The sequence below is a fragment of the Protopterus annectens genome, chromosome 9.part0, assembly GCF_019279795.1.
Source record: "Protopterus annectens isolate FY-2018-M chromosome 9.part0, PAN1.0, whole genome shotgun sequence".
In the NCBI taxonomy this organism is placed as follows: Eukaryota; Metazoa; Chordata; order Ceratodontiformes; family Protopteridae; genus Protopterus; species Protopterus annectens.
Genome location: NC_056743.1, coordinates 1508283100 through 1508297659, shown reverse-complemented (window position 1 = coordinate 1508297659; position 14560 = coordinate 1508283100). Strand labels below are relative to the sequence as shown.

At 48.6% G+C, this 14560-nt stretch overlaps 1 protein-coding gene across 1 annotated transcript in view; it reads right to left on the bottom strand.

Moving 5' to 3' along the window:
- The window catches only part of RBM42 (RNA binding motif protein 42), a 918806-nt gene that overhangs the window by 84807 nt on the left and 819439 nt on the right, over nucleotides 1-14560 (bottom strand). The window lies entirely within an intron of this gene.

The window sequence follows — 14560 nt, the reverse complement described above, 5'->3', positions numbered from 1 at the left end:
TCATCCATCCCAATAAACTAACAAAGTGGAAATGTGCACCTCAACCAAGTTCCACCTAAACAAACCAAACACCCAACCCATCGGCATAAATACTCCACCTTGTCAACAATCCTAAAACATGAACCCCAGTTTCCTTCTCCAGTCTAAAAATACATATAATATTAATGCCAGAAGCATCTGCAATAAGACAGCAGACCTTCATGCATGGACTGAATTTGATTAACCCCTAGTTATCCCCAAATCCTGGTTAAAACCTGAAATTAAAGATTAATATATCATTCCTCCTGGTTACACACTACTAGGAAAGACCAAATAGCTAAATGGGCTGGGGACATGGCAATCATCTTTCACGCCACCTTACAAATCCATACTCACTTCCCAACTATTGTAAACTACAGCAGTAAGGCGATACTAAGAGCCAAATACCAGCTAAACAATCAGAAATCATAATCTCTGTAGCCACCTCCACCTTCATCCACCAAAAAACGCCAAGACTACTGAAAACATACTTAGCTACTTATCTACATTCAAACAAGAAATAATCCTGTTCAGTGACCTTAACAGAGACTGGACCTGAAACAAACCTAACTCCACCCCACATAATATTAATCTCTAACCTGATCCAACAATCAACCCAATTTGACAAATTATCCAAAAACATTCATACTAGACTGCATATACTCAACCAACCCTGAAAAATTAAGTTAGCCAGTACCCTCCCAGACTATCTCAGTGATCAGCCCCCACACCTACATCAGCAGAGAATACCACAAGGTCCCCAAATCCCTATATTTCAGCTATGTGAGAAACTTAACCAATTTTGATAAATTCATATTTAACGACACATTTAATGTGACTGGGAACCCCCTCTAATATCTGCATCAAGATGAGGCTGTCTCTTCAATAACTCTCTCTTAACCATACAAAACAAATAAGCACCACAGAGACATAAAACAGTGAAAATAAATGCTGCCCATCAATCTAAACAATTCATGGGGGGGGGGGGGGGTGGGCAGACAGAGAGAGATAAAAGTTATGTACTCACCATAACGTTCCATCTGAGTAGTCGTACTTCATTTGTCTTCAACCTGTGGGTCTCTGATCCGACAAAGTTGCATATCCAGCACCTGATACAAGCTACCAAGCTCCTCCCCTTACCCATAATGCCCAGTCTCCCATTTCCGTTCAGATCGAGTTTGCTGCCCCATGCATAACTCATACCCGACACAACAAGACCTCACTACTACTGACAACCCAAAAATCCTGAACCAAAGCAAAACCCAGGACATCCCTGAGGTATCTTTATCTGCATATAGCCAGCACAAAGTGACAAGGTAAGGGGAAGGAAGGGGGATGGCTGAAGACAAATTAAGTACAACTACTCAGATGGAAAGTTATGGTGAGTACATAACTTCTTTATCTGAAGTAGTTGACTTCATTTGGTCTTCAACCTGTGGGACAGAGTCCCCAGCTACTTAACCACCTGGGTGGCCCTCATGGAAGGATATTCCAGATCACAGTGGAACTAAAGGATGCCCTGATCCTGGATACGATGTCCAATTTATAATGTGAAATGAAGGTATGAGATGAGGATCAAGTAGCTGCAGAACAGACATCATCCAGCGACACCCTGTACCAAAAGGCCACTGAAGTAGCCACAGATCTGGTAGAATGCGCTTTTACCTGACCTAGAGGGGAAATTCCCTTGACAGAATACACTTGAATAATGCATTAGGAAATCCAACGAGCAAGCGTCACCTTAGAAACTGGTTTTCCTAAAAAGGGTTTTGAGTAAGAAAAGAATAACTGATCAGACTTATGAAAAGCTTTTGGCCTGTCCAAGTATAATCGTAATTGCCTGTGCACATCCAGCAGATGAAATTTATATTCACCCCTATTCTGAAAATTAGGAAAAAAGACTGGGAAATTGATAGTCTGATTAATATTGGCTTCTGACGTTATTTTGGGAAGAAATGACAGGTTAGTACGCAAAGACACCCTATCCTTATGAAAAATCATATAAGGAACTTAGATGGATAGTGCTTGAAGTTCTGACACTCTCCTAGCAGAAGTAATGGCAACCAAAAAGGCAGTCTTCCAAGACAGATACTGCAAACCTACCGAAGCTGCAGGTTCAAATGGAGGGGAGACTAAAGCCTAAAGTACTAATGTAAGGTCCCACACGGAGGCGTAGGATCCTTTACCGGGGGTCTTAGAAGAAAGGCACCTTTAAGAAAGGTCTTGCAAAGTTTAGAAGAGGCTAATGAAGTCATGTTTACCCCCACATGAAAATTGGAAATTGTTGCCAGCTGGATTTTGACAGTGGAGGAACTGGCACCCTGCTGAAAACTCCCCACCAAAAACTAATACTGCGGACACAAGAGCAGTAAAGGGATCCAATGCCCGCTGTGAGGCCCATATGGAAAACAGTTTCCACTTGCTACGGTATACCCTTCTAGTGGAAGAATTGTGAGCTGCTACCAAAATGGTTTTAACAGGAGATGATAAACCAGGAGTCCTAATAATCATGGGAATTGTAGCAGCCAAGGAGTGAGTTTCAGACTGTCCAGGTCCGGGTGAGGAATCTCCAGGGGATGAGAAATAAAATCTGGAACTGGATCCAATGGCCATAGTGGAACTACTAGATGAGACCATAGTGAGGGAAACCAGACTTGGCGAGGCCAGAATGGGGTGATGAGGATCACCCCAGCCTGCGAGCTTTCTGAAGAAACTTTGAGATGAGGGGTAGCAGAGGATAAGCATAAAGTAGACCAGGAGGCCAAGCATGAATCAGTGCGTCTCTGGGGGCTTCCCCCTGAGGGGGGTTCAGAGCAAAGAACTTGCTGCATTTCGTGCTGGAAGGAGATGAGAAAGTACAGTTTTGTACCTACCATAAATGTAGATGTTCGAGTGCTAATACAGCTGCAGTCATAACAGATGGGTTCTCCTGCCATCAGGCGGGTCCTCGGTCGGCCGAATTCCAAAGTCTAGGTCCGGCGTCAGTTGTCGTCGCTTCTTCCCTGACGTCAGTGCGACAGGGGTATAAAAGTACCAACCGACGCCATTTTCTTCAGTTTTTCTTGCCCCAGATGTCAGGTGCCCCCAGAAGGAAGGCAATACATAAATTAGTGTAATAAAGCAATGCCATATAAACAAATTACAGTAGTGCAAGCAAATACATCATGAATGAATACCCCAATCTGGTTGCATGAGGATATTCAAGCCAATAGGCCTGTCCCAAGAGGGGAAGGAGGGAGGGAAACCTGGACTGCAGCTGTATTAGCACTCGAACATCTACATTTATGGTAGGTACAAAACTGTACTATGTTCATCGTGCATGCAGCTGCAGTCATAACAGATGGGTAGAATCCCAAAGCTAAGAAAGGGGTGGTAGGCACTAGGTGGAACTAGGAGGAGCCAGAATGCCCTGCAAGACTGCAGTGGCAAAGCCCGCTCTAGATTTGGAGTATAGTGGAAGGTGGTAGTGCTTGGAGAAAGTATGCACAGAACTCCAAGTGGCTACTTCTAAAATATCTTTGGTAGGAACTCCTCTGAGAAAGGCTGCAGAGGTAGCCGTGGCCCTTGTGGAGTGAGATCTGATGCCTGTAGGTACAGTTTTGCCATGAAAAGAATAGCAAAAGCATATGCAGTGGGCTAACCATTTTGAGATTGTCTGTTTGGAAATTGGCTTTCCTTGAGCTCCTATAGCATAGGACACAAAGAGCTGTTCTGATTTTCTGAAAGGCTTTGTTCTGTCCAAATAATAACGCAGTTGTCTGTGGATGTCCAAGGAATGTAGTAATCTCTCCCCTTTGTTTTGAGGATTAGGATAAAAGGTAGGTAAGTGTACGGCCTGATTCAAAGCTACCCTGGATACCACTTTTGGCATAAAGGATGGGTTGGTTCGTAAGGAAACTCTGTCCTGATGGAAGATGATAAAAGGCTGCACAGCCATGACAGCTTGTAGTTCTGAAACTCTACGAGCTGAGGTAATAGCCAGAAGGAAAGCTGTTTTCCAGGACAAATATTGCAAATCTGATGAGGCAGCTGGCTCAAAAGGAGGCAAGGTCAGTTTTTCCAGAATGAAATTGAGATCCCAAGCAGGTATTGGTTGTTTCCTCGGGGGTTTTAGATTCTTAGCCCCTCTGAGGAGCTGTCTTAAGAGGGGGTGAGAGAATAAGGGTGGATCAGTGTTGTATTCTGCAGAAATGGCTGAGGCATGGATTTTCATGCAGGAGAATGAAAGTCCACTGCTTAGCAGCTCAGCTAGATACTGTAATATTTGAGGTAAATTCAATTTTCCAGGATCCTGGCCCTTTTTCTCATTCCAGACACAAAACCGTTTCCATTTTGCGGAGTAAGCTTTCCTTGTAGATGGCCTTCTGGCCTCCAAAATGACATCCTGCACCTCCTTGGAGAGTAGGGTCTGTTGTGATGCTAAGGAATCTTCCATGCGGCTAGATTGAGTGTTTTTAGCTGACTGTGAAGAGTTTTGAAGCTGTGCTGAGTCAGGAGAAGAGGCATTAGAGGCAGGGTCCATGGTGGGGAATGAGTCAGGCTCCTCAGGAGTGGGTACCAGTGTTGTCTTGGCCAGTCTGGAGCAATGAGAATAATCTTTGGTCTGTCTGCTCTGGTTTTCAATAGAACTTTGGGCAGCAGAGGAAGAGGTGGGAAGGCATAAACTGTCATTGATGTCCAACTGAAAGAGAGAGCGTCCACTCTCCAGGCCTTTGGATGGAAAATCCTTGAGCAGAATTTTGTCAATTGGTGATTTTTGTGGGAGGCAAAGAGATCTATGTCTGGCCTTCCCCATGCTTGGATTATCTCTGTAAAAACTTGAGGATGCAACTTCCATTCGTGTGGATCTATCATATTTCTGCTTAGGTTGTCTGCCAGTGTGTTTTCCTTGCCTGGCAAGTACTGTGCTTGTAGTTCGATTTGTAAGTCCATGGCCATGTTCCAAAGTGACACGGCCAGTCTGCATAGGGGGTATGAATGTGTTCCTCCCTGTTTGTTTATGTACCACATAACTGGTGTTGTCCGTTCTTATTAATAGTTGACCTGGTTGCAGAAGGTCTTTGAAAGCTATAATAGCATTTATTACTGCTAGCATTTCCTTTTGATTGATGTGAAGGTGCTTTTCATTTTGGGACCATTTGCCCTGAATGCACCGATCTGTCATGTGCACCCCCCAGGCGTAGTCCGAGGCGTCTGTTGTGATGACTTGATTTGCTTGAGGCTTGCTGAATGGGAGAACTGTGTTTGCTTGGCATGCTTGAGCCCACCACAGAAATTCCTTTTGAAGACATGGAATTAGTGGTATTATTGTTTCCAAACTGTGGCTGTGTTGAGACCATAGGTTTTTCAGGTACCATTGAAGTTTCCTCATATGCAGCTTTGCACATGGGATTAGTAAGATGCAAGATGCCATGAATCCCAGAGCCTGCAGGATTTTCCTTGCAGTCAGCCTGGTGCAATTTGCTAGTGCTCTGAAGTATTGAGTTAGTTGCCCCTGCTTCTCTGGCGTGAGGTAGGCCATCTGGGTGTTTGTGTCCAAGTTGGCACCCAGGAAAATTATTTTCCGAGAGGGTATTAGCTTTGATTTCTTTTTGTTGACTGTGTATCCCAGAGAGTTCAACAACATTATTACATAAGCCAGATGTTTTAGAAGAATGTGCTTGCTGTCCGCTTGGATCAGGCAGTCGTCCAAATAGGGGTATATTTGTATCCCTTGAAGTCTGCAGTAGGCAATTACTGATGCCAGGCATTTCGTGAATACTCTGGGCACAGTAGATAAGCTAAAGGGCAATGCAGAGAATTGATAATGGGTTGAACCTGCAAGAAATCTGAGGTATCTTCTGCAATTTTGTCTGATTGGGACATGCAGGTATGCCTCCTTGAGGTCCAATGTTCCCAGCCAAGACTCCTTGCCCAGCATGGGAAGAAGCTGCTGTAGAGTGAGCATCTTGAATTTTGTGCAGTAGAAATGTGTTTAGGATGGATAGGTCCAAAATAGGTCTCCAATCTTTTCCCTTCCTTGGTACCAGGAATAGTCTGGAATAAAAACCTTGACATTGTTTGCGTGAGGTACCTCTTGAATAGCTTTCATGTCTATGAGATCTGTAATTTGCCTTTGTGCCTCTGCCCTTTGATTGTGTGGCAGGTTTGGCATGCCTCTCATTTTGGAAGGGTGTGAAAATGGAATCTGTAGCCTCTGTTTATAATGTCCAGGATCCATTTGTCTTTTGTGACAATATGCCAATTTTTGAAAATAATGCCAGTTTTCCGCCTAAGGGTGCTGCCATTTGAGTCTTGCTTGGCATGCAAAGGGAAAGTCATTGGGCTTGCTTTCTGAATGGTTGCGAGTTATCCTCACCACCTCTTTGTGTAGGAGCTTGCCATTGTCTGCCTCTAAACGATCCTTGGGATTGTCCTCTGCCCCTCGGCGCCTGTATCTACCTCTTTGGGGTCTGTCCGTGGCTGGAAAGGACCAATTTTGGAAGGCCAATTTCTACTGAAGCGTGGGGGTTGTACCTGTAGAAAATCTTTCACAGTTTGCATTGATTTAGCCTTTTCCTCCATTTTCCTTAATACCTCCTCAGCATTAGCACCAAATAATACATCCTTTTGTAGAGGGGCATCTAGTAATTTAGCTTTGACATGATCTGGCAAGGTTTGTTCCTTGAGCCAGGCATGTCTACGTATGACTGATCCTGTAACAGCAGCTCTACATGAGGCCTCTAGAGCATCAAAACCACATTGTAAGGTATGTTTACCCACTTGTTCTGCACTATGCATCAAATCCTGCAACTCCTTCAAATCTGGTTGTTCAGGTTGTGACATTTTACTTTTCAATTGTGATAACAAAAACTTGGTATTTTAGCATATGGAACTGACAGTTTAATGCCCTCATGGTTAAGGTAGCCGAGGTATATACCTTTTTTCCCCACCTTTCTAAGGATCTGGAATCTCTCTCGGAAGGTAATGGATTTTTAGCAGTGGAGGCCTTAATTCCCTTGGGGCCCTGTGAGATGGTTTCTGGGTCAGCAGCATGGCTTTTGTATAGAAATTGGTGTGAGTCAGGAACCCTGTAGTACCTGTCAGGCTTGACTGGGGCTGGAGGTAGAGAATCCGGGTTAAGGCAGGCCTCCGAGTACACATCATCTAGTATGTCCAAGACAGGAGGTATAGCCAGAGGCCTGTGCTGAGGTAGCAAGAGAAATTCCCTAAGCCTTTTCTTGGAATCTGAATAATCTTGGCCTTCCCAGTGGAAGTGTTCCCTTAAGGTATGCAAAGTTTCCCCAAATGAGTAATCCTCTGGAGGGAATACAGAGAGAATGGACTCCTCTGCATCAGAGTCTTCAAAAGGGGAGTAAGAATGTTCCTGATCATCAGAGTGCTCTGAAATAATGGAGCCCTGATCAGAGGAGGGATTCTTCCTCCACTCTGGGCCTTTGTCCGGGTTTGAGAATCCCTGATAAGAGTAATTAAATCCTCAGCCATTTTAAGCATCTGTTTTTTAGGCATGAGGCCTGGAGATGGGCCCTGTGTAGCTTGTCTCTTAGAATGCATGGCTGCTTTAGACTTAGTGAAAGCCTTGATGGAAAAAGAAGAGGAAGGTCTGAAGACACCTTGAGAGGAGGTAGACCTATCCACATTTTGAGAGTCACCGCCAAGAGTGGCTTCGGTATCTGTAGTCGGGGTGTGGGCCGAGGAGCCTGCGACCTCGGGCACAGGAGACACCGCCAATGAAGTGTCGTCGGTAGTCAGGGGCTGCATAGGCGCCTCGCTGAGAACTGGACCACGTGTAGTCGGCTTTGGCGTGGTGTCAGTAGAGGCCGCGGACCTCGTGTGTCGGTCCTTATCTTTGCGCTTTTTAGACAAAACTGGAGTCGGAGTATCCGACGACATAATATAGTTAAATGTTTTGCCAAAATAATGCTGGGCGAACTCCGCCCGACGCTTAATGGTGCGTTTGTTGAATGTAGCACAAAAGCGACAGACCGAGACGTTGTGGTCTGGGCCTAAACAAGGAATACAGAGGGAATGGAAATCCTTATGCGGTATTTGCTTCCCACATGAAATACAATTATTAACTTTGTCTGACATAGGTCTGAGGCAAGAAAAGTTTCCCCAACGGGGTACTTAGCTTTCAAGAAGACTTCGGTTTCAAAATTTTCGTAATTTCAGGAGCTGGCCGACCGGCACTTGCGAACTGCTTCTGCTTTGGGTCCCACGCGGCAAGAAAAACTGAAGAAAATGGCGTCAGCTGGTTCTTTTATACCCCTGTCGCACTGACGTCAGGGAAGAAGCGACGACAACCGACGCCGGACCTAGACTTTGGAATTTGGCCGACCGAGGACCCGCCTGACGGCAGGAGAACCCATCTGTTATGACTGCAGCTGTATGCACGATGAATTAGAAGTTATGTACTCACCATAACGTTCCATCTGAGTAGGTGTATTCATTTGTCTGCAACCTGTGGGTTATGGATCCGATATCGGATCCGAACCGGCATGGTTATCCAGCTATGGATCCAAGCTCTCAGCTCCTCCCCTCACCCATAATGCCCTGCTCTACCCTCATGACCTCAGATCTAGTTTGCCAAAGCAACAATACCCTCAAAAGGGTAACAAGGAATATGCAGGAAACTGAAAGGCCAGGGGGATAGGAGGGCGGGATGGTTGCAGACAAATGAATACACCTACTCAGATGGAACGTTATGGTGAGTACATAACTTCTAAATCTGAAGTAGGATATTCATTTGTCTGCAACCTGTGGGACAGAGTCCCCAGCTACCTGAATCTTGGGCGGCCATCATGGAAGGATATTCCGAGCACCGCTGAGCCAAAGGATGCTCTACCCTAGATGCAAGATCCAACTTATAGTGAGAAATAAAAGTATGAGATGAAGCCCACGTGGCTGCTGCACAAATATCATCTAGAGGAATCCTAGCCTTGAAGGCTGCCGAGGTAGATACTGACCGGGTTGAATGGGCATGAACAACCCCCGGTGCGGGCCTTCCTGACGCTTGATAAGCCAATAAAATGCACTGTGAAATCCAGCGGGACAGAGAAACTTTAGAAATTGGCTTGCCCAAATTGAATTTTGCAAAGGAAATAAACAGCTGGTCGGATTGCCTATGACCAGCTGTCCTGTTGAGATAAAATCTAAGTTGCCTGTGAACATCTAGTGAGTGTAGCTTATATTCACCTTTGTTTTCATACTTAGGGAAGAAAACAGGAAGGTTAATGGATTGATTGATGTTTGCTTCAGAAGCGATTTTAGGAAGGAAGGACGGGTTGGTCCTGAGGGAGACACGGTCCGGATGAAATACCAAGTAAGGAGGTTTAGCTGATAAAGCTTGAAGTTCAGAAACTCTCTTGGCTGATGTAATGGCTACCAAAAAGGCTGTCTTGTAGGACAAGAATTTAAGATCCACCGTAGCCGCGGGCTCGAAGGGGAGCGGTCAAGGCCTGTAGGACCAAAGAAAGGTCCCAAGGAGGAACTGCTTGCTTTATAGGGGCCTGAGAAGGAAAGTACCTTTAAGAAATGTTTTGCACAATTTGGCTGACATAAGAGGATTAGACTCTTGACCAATGTGATAGTGAGAAATTGCCGCCAGTTGAACTTTGACTGTGGAACTGCTGGCACCATCATTAAAGAGAGAGGTTAGAAAATCAAGCACTACAGGGAGAGGAACCGTGAAGGGATTTAGGCCTTGCCGCTCCGCCCACACAGAGAACGTTTCCATTTGCTTCGGTAAGCCTTTCTAGTGGATGGTTTATGAGCCGCCACCAAAATTGCCTTTTCCGGTGAAGAAATACCGAGTCCTTATCAAGAGTGGAACTGGAGCAGCCAAGCGGTCAGCTTCAGGTTGTCCAGGTTCGGAGGAGGAATGCAGGATGGATGGGATATCAGATCTGGAATGGGATCTAGAATCCAAGGAGGATTCACCGAGTGAGACCTTAGGAAGGGGAACCAGATCTGTCGAGGCCAGAATGGAGCAATGAGAATCATTCTGCAACCCACCCGAGAGGCTTTCTGAAGAACTTGCAGCATCAGAGGCAAGGGTGGATAGGCATACAGAAGACCGGGTGGCCAAGCATGCACCAGAGCGTCTCTTGGGGTACCTCCGGGAGGAGGTATTAGAGCGAAAAAACTGTCGCACTTGGTGTTTGAGGGAGAAGCAAAAAGATCGCAAGAAGGGGTTCCCCACCGTGCGAAAATACGTTCTGCTACTTGACAATTGAGAGACCACTCGTAAGGGGTCAGAATGGTGCGACTGAGCTTGTCCGCTAGGATGTTGGACCGACCCGGAATGTGCGTTGCTATGAGAAAGCGATTGGTGGAGATTGCCCATTCCCAAACTCTCATGGCCTCTCGACAAAGAGGGTAAGACCTTGTTCCCCCTTGCTTGTTGATGTACCAGACAACAGACATATTGTCCGATTGAATCGCAATTGTTCCCAAGGGAAGAAAGTCCTGAAGTGCTAGCAACGCTAAGAGCACTGCTCTCATCTCTAGAACATTGATATGCAGTAAGGTCTCTGAATCGCTCCACGTGCCTTGGACTGTCCGCCCAAAGTGCCCCCACCCGAGGCGGAGGCGTCCGTGGTCACCGTGGCGAGAGGGGAGAAGCACAAAATGGGCGACCCTCGTGGAGCTCCGCGGAGTGGAGCCACCACAAGAGGGACCGCTTGCAAGCCTTGCTGATCGCTATGGGATGATGCATGGGGAGAGCAAGGTATGACCACTGTACTAAGAGCGTCCACTGTAGAATGCGCATATTGAGCCTGGCAAGGGGAAGAAGTGCTATCGACGAAGCCATGGACCTTAGAGCCCTCAGGACCAACTCCGCTGGAAAAGAACATGAATGGAGAATGGCCCGCACCTGGAGCTGCAGATTTAGAACTCTGTCCGCAGTGAGGAAGGCTCAGAACTCCTTGTGTCTAGTCTGGCCCCTATGAAATCTAAGAGCTGAGTGGGTGCCAGGTTGGACTTGTTTGTATTTATTGTGATGCCCAGAAATGGAGCAAGATGGAGAAAGGAGTCTCACGAGAGAAGTAGATGCCTTGTTGGGGGTAAGGAGCCAGTCGTCCAGGTAGGGAAAGACCTGCACCCCTGAAGCCTCAGGTGGGCCGCTACCACTGCTAGTACTTTGGTAAACACCCTGGGGCTGTGGTGAGACCAAAGGGAAGGACCCGAACTGGTAGTGACTGGCTCCCAGCCGAAGCGGAGAAACCTCCTGAGCGCCTGTCCATTAGGATGTGGTAGAACGCGTCCTTGAGATCTATCGAGCACATCCAGTGGCCTTCTCCCAGAACGGGGAGAATAGATTGTAGAGTGACCATTCGGAATTTTTCTTTGGGGACTGCCAGATTCAAGAGAGAGAGGTCTCGGATTGGTCTTAGTTCCCCGTCTTTTTGGCACTAAAAGAATCTGGAGTAGAACCCTGATCCGATCTGGTCTGGGGAACGGGCAGGATGGCTCTTTTCTCTAGCAGATGGCCAATTTCTGCCAAAGCGGCCTCCCTTTGACCGGGTGGTACGTCTGGGAGGGACTTCACCTTTGGAAGGTGAAGGAAAGGAATGCGATATCCCTGGATATGATTTGGAGAACCCAGCGGTCCGATGTTATGGACTCCCATGCCGCTAGGTGCCCGAACGTCCCCGACTGCCTCCAGAGTAGAGCAGTCGGGCAACCTCAGGGTTGCTGCGGGCCGTTCAGAGAAAGGTTCCTGGACCCGAAGTTTCTAGGAGCCCCTCTGCCTCTAGGGCGGCGTCCTCCCTGTCCTCCTCTGCCACGGAAGGACTGGTTGTCCGAGCAGGCTGGGACTGCTGCGACTTCGGAACCACATCTTCTTCTGACCCTTTTGGTTCCTAGAATAGGGCCTCTGGGGTGCAGAGAAGCGGATTCGACGGCAGACAGCGTCTTCCGTCCTTCTCGCTCTGGGTCAACGCCTCGAACGGTCTTGCCAAACAGAGCAGAACCATCAAAGGCGTTATAACGACGCCTTGAAGGGCTCAGAAAAATCGCAGTGGCGGAGCCAGGCCTGACGTCTAGTGACCAGACCTGTCCCGCAGCTCTAGCGGCGCTCCGTAGCATGGGAGAGTAGCCGATAGAAGTATTTGTGACTGACCTAAGAGTGGCCATTTTGGTGGAGTGCAGAACTCTGTCCTCCTCCGAAATGGACTCAGGGGGGGATGCAGCGTACTCCTTAATAAGGTCTCGCTGCATCCGAATGACATGTGCCAAATAGTTCAGCCCTTACCGAGAAGGTCGCCGAACTGAACATCCGCTTCCCCAAGCGGTCCATCATCCGAGACTCCTTGCTCGGTGGGTGGACTGAGGGACTCTCCTGAGCCAGTTCCCTCTTTGTGGCCGCCATCAACATGGCATCTACAGGAGGCCCCTTACTCCAATGGGTCCTGTCGGAGGGCGGGCTAAGGATCCTATCAGGTCTTTTGGGAATTGGCTCCACGGTGTCCGGTTCCTTCCACGCCCTGGTGGTAATAAGGTCCACCAGGGGTCGGCAGGGGGACACCCAAGAGGTAGACGGGCCCGCTTGAATGCCTCCAAGAACACGGACTCGTCCGAGGAAGACTTGGGGCAGACCACCCCCTAATACGGAGCATTTCCATGATGTCTCCAAGGAGACATCCTCGGGGTGACCGTGGGGAGCCTTCCCTTCCTCCAAGTCCGTGTCTTCAGTGAGAGACTCGGGGAGTCAATGTGCCTCCTTTGCACGTATGCTGCGAGGGCCTCCTCTGGGGGCTGTCAGAGGAGTCCTCGCAAACAGCAATTTGCTCCGTGGGAGCAACTTGGGGCACAGAAACGGGCTGTCCCAGGGGCCGGATGGTGGAAGCCTGGCCCAGTGCAGAGGGAGCGCGGGACGGAGCCGAAGCAAGTGCCGGGGTCCGGAGACCCTCAACAGAGCCCTCTCCACTACATCAAAAGCCGAAGGGGAGCCGACCTCGATCAAAGGATCCGACAATCGGCTCCCCCTCGGATCCGAAGAGTGGACCGGAGCCGGCGCCGAAGCACTCGGATCCGAAGGGACAGTGCGCTCCGACACAGACGGCGCCGAAGGAGCACTGATCCCCCCGGATCCGAAGCTCGGATCCAGGCTCCGAGAGATCGGATCCGACGCACTCGAGGGCAGGGTCGGATCCGAAGTACCAAGTACTATCAGCTCTGACCTCCCCCCGGCTCCGAAGCTGCTCGGCTCCAGTTGCTCCGAACCCGGATAGCGGGTCGGAGAAGGAGCAATAGGCTTAAAAAAGGGTGTTGAGCTCCCCCCCGGAGGGGGGGGAGGCAAGAGCACTCCCATCTGCATCTGGGCCTGGATGAACCTTCTCATCATCCGGTCCAGATCTGCATCCGAAAGGCTATGGGTAGATCTCGACGAGGCTACCGAGGTAGGCCTGGAATGCCTCCTCGATAGCCTCGACGGAGATCGGGTCTCCTCCTCCTCAGGACCCGGTGAGAAGCACACAGGGGACCGGAGCCGAGAAGGAGGAGACCGAACCGACAAGGAAGCCGGGGGAGAAGCCCGCTTGGCTGGCGGGGCCGAAACAGAGGTCTCGGCCCGCCGCTTGTGGTGCCTCTCCCTCCGGTCCTTTTTAGATGCATCCCTCTCCTCTCCTGAAGCGGGAGTTTGAGTCCCAGGAGCAGGAGGGGGTGCCACAGGAGGAACAACTGCAGCCGCAGGAGTCCCCGAAGGAGCGGAGGTCGGAGCCGAGTCCGGCGGTCAGGAAACCTACAACTTTCACACAAAAATTCTTAAAGAAACCAAAAATTCTCTGATTTTACACAAGAAAATAGTCTACTTAGCTGAGAGCTATGTATCCACATCCAGTTACCAGCGCGGCAAACAAGATCTGGGGTCATGAGGGTAGAGCAGGGCATTATGGGTGAGGGGAGGAGCTGAGAGCTTGGATCCATAGCTGGATAACCATGCCGGTTCGGATCCGATATCGGATCCATAACCCACAGGTTGCAGACAAATGAATATCCTACTTCAGATCATCAGATCGCAGCAAGGATGACCCCACTTTAGAAAGATCTGGTCCTCCACTGAAGGATTCACAGACCACTCGTAAGGCATCCTGATAGATCTGCTGAGCCTGTCCGCTAGAATGTTGGACCATCCCGCGATGTGTGTTGCCACCAAAAAATGGCCCATACTCTCATGACTTCGTGACAAAGGGGGTAAGATCTGGTTCCTCCTTGCTTGTTGCTGTACCATACCACTGACATGTTGCCTGTCTGAATCGCAATCATCCCTAGAGGTAGATGGGCATGAAGGGCCTGCAACACAAGAAGAAACGTCCTCATCTCCAGGACGTTGATATGCAAACTGGTCTCAGATGGGGACCACGTGCCTTGGACTGTCCTTCCTGAAAAATCCCCCCCCAGCTGGGAGGCATCTATGGTCACCATGGGTTTGGGAAAGGATGGGAGAAAGGGATGTTCCTTGACTAGGTCCAGGAAATGAATCCACCACCGAAGAGAGTCCATGCATACTTGGAAGATTCGAACCAGATGAGACAACAGT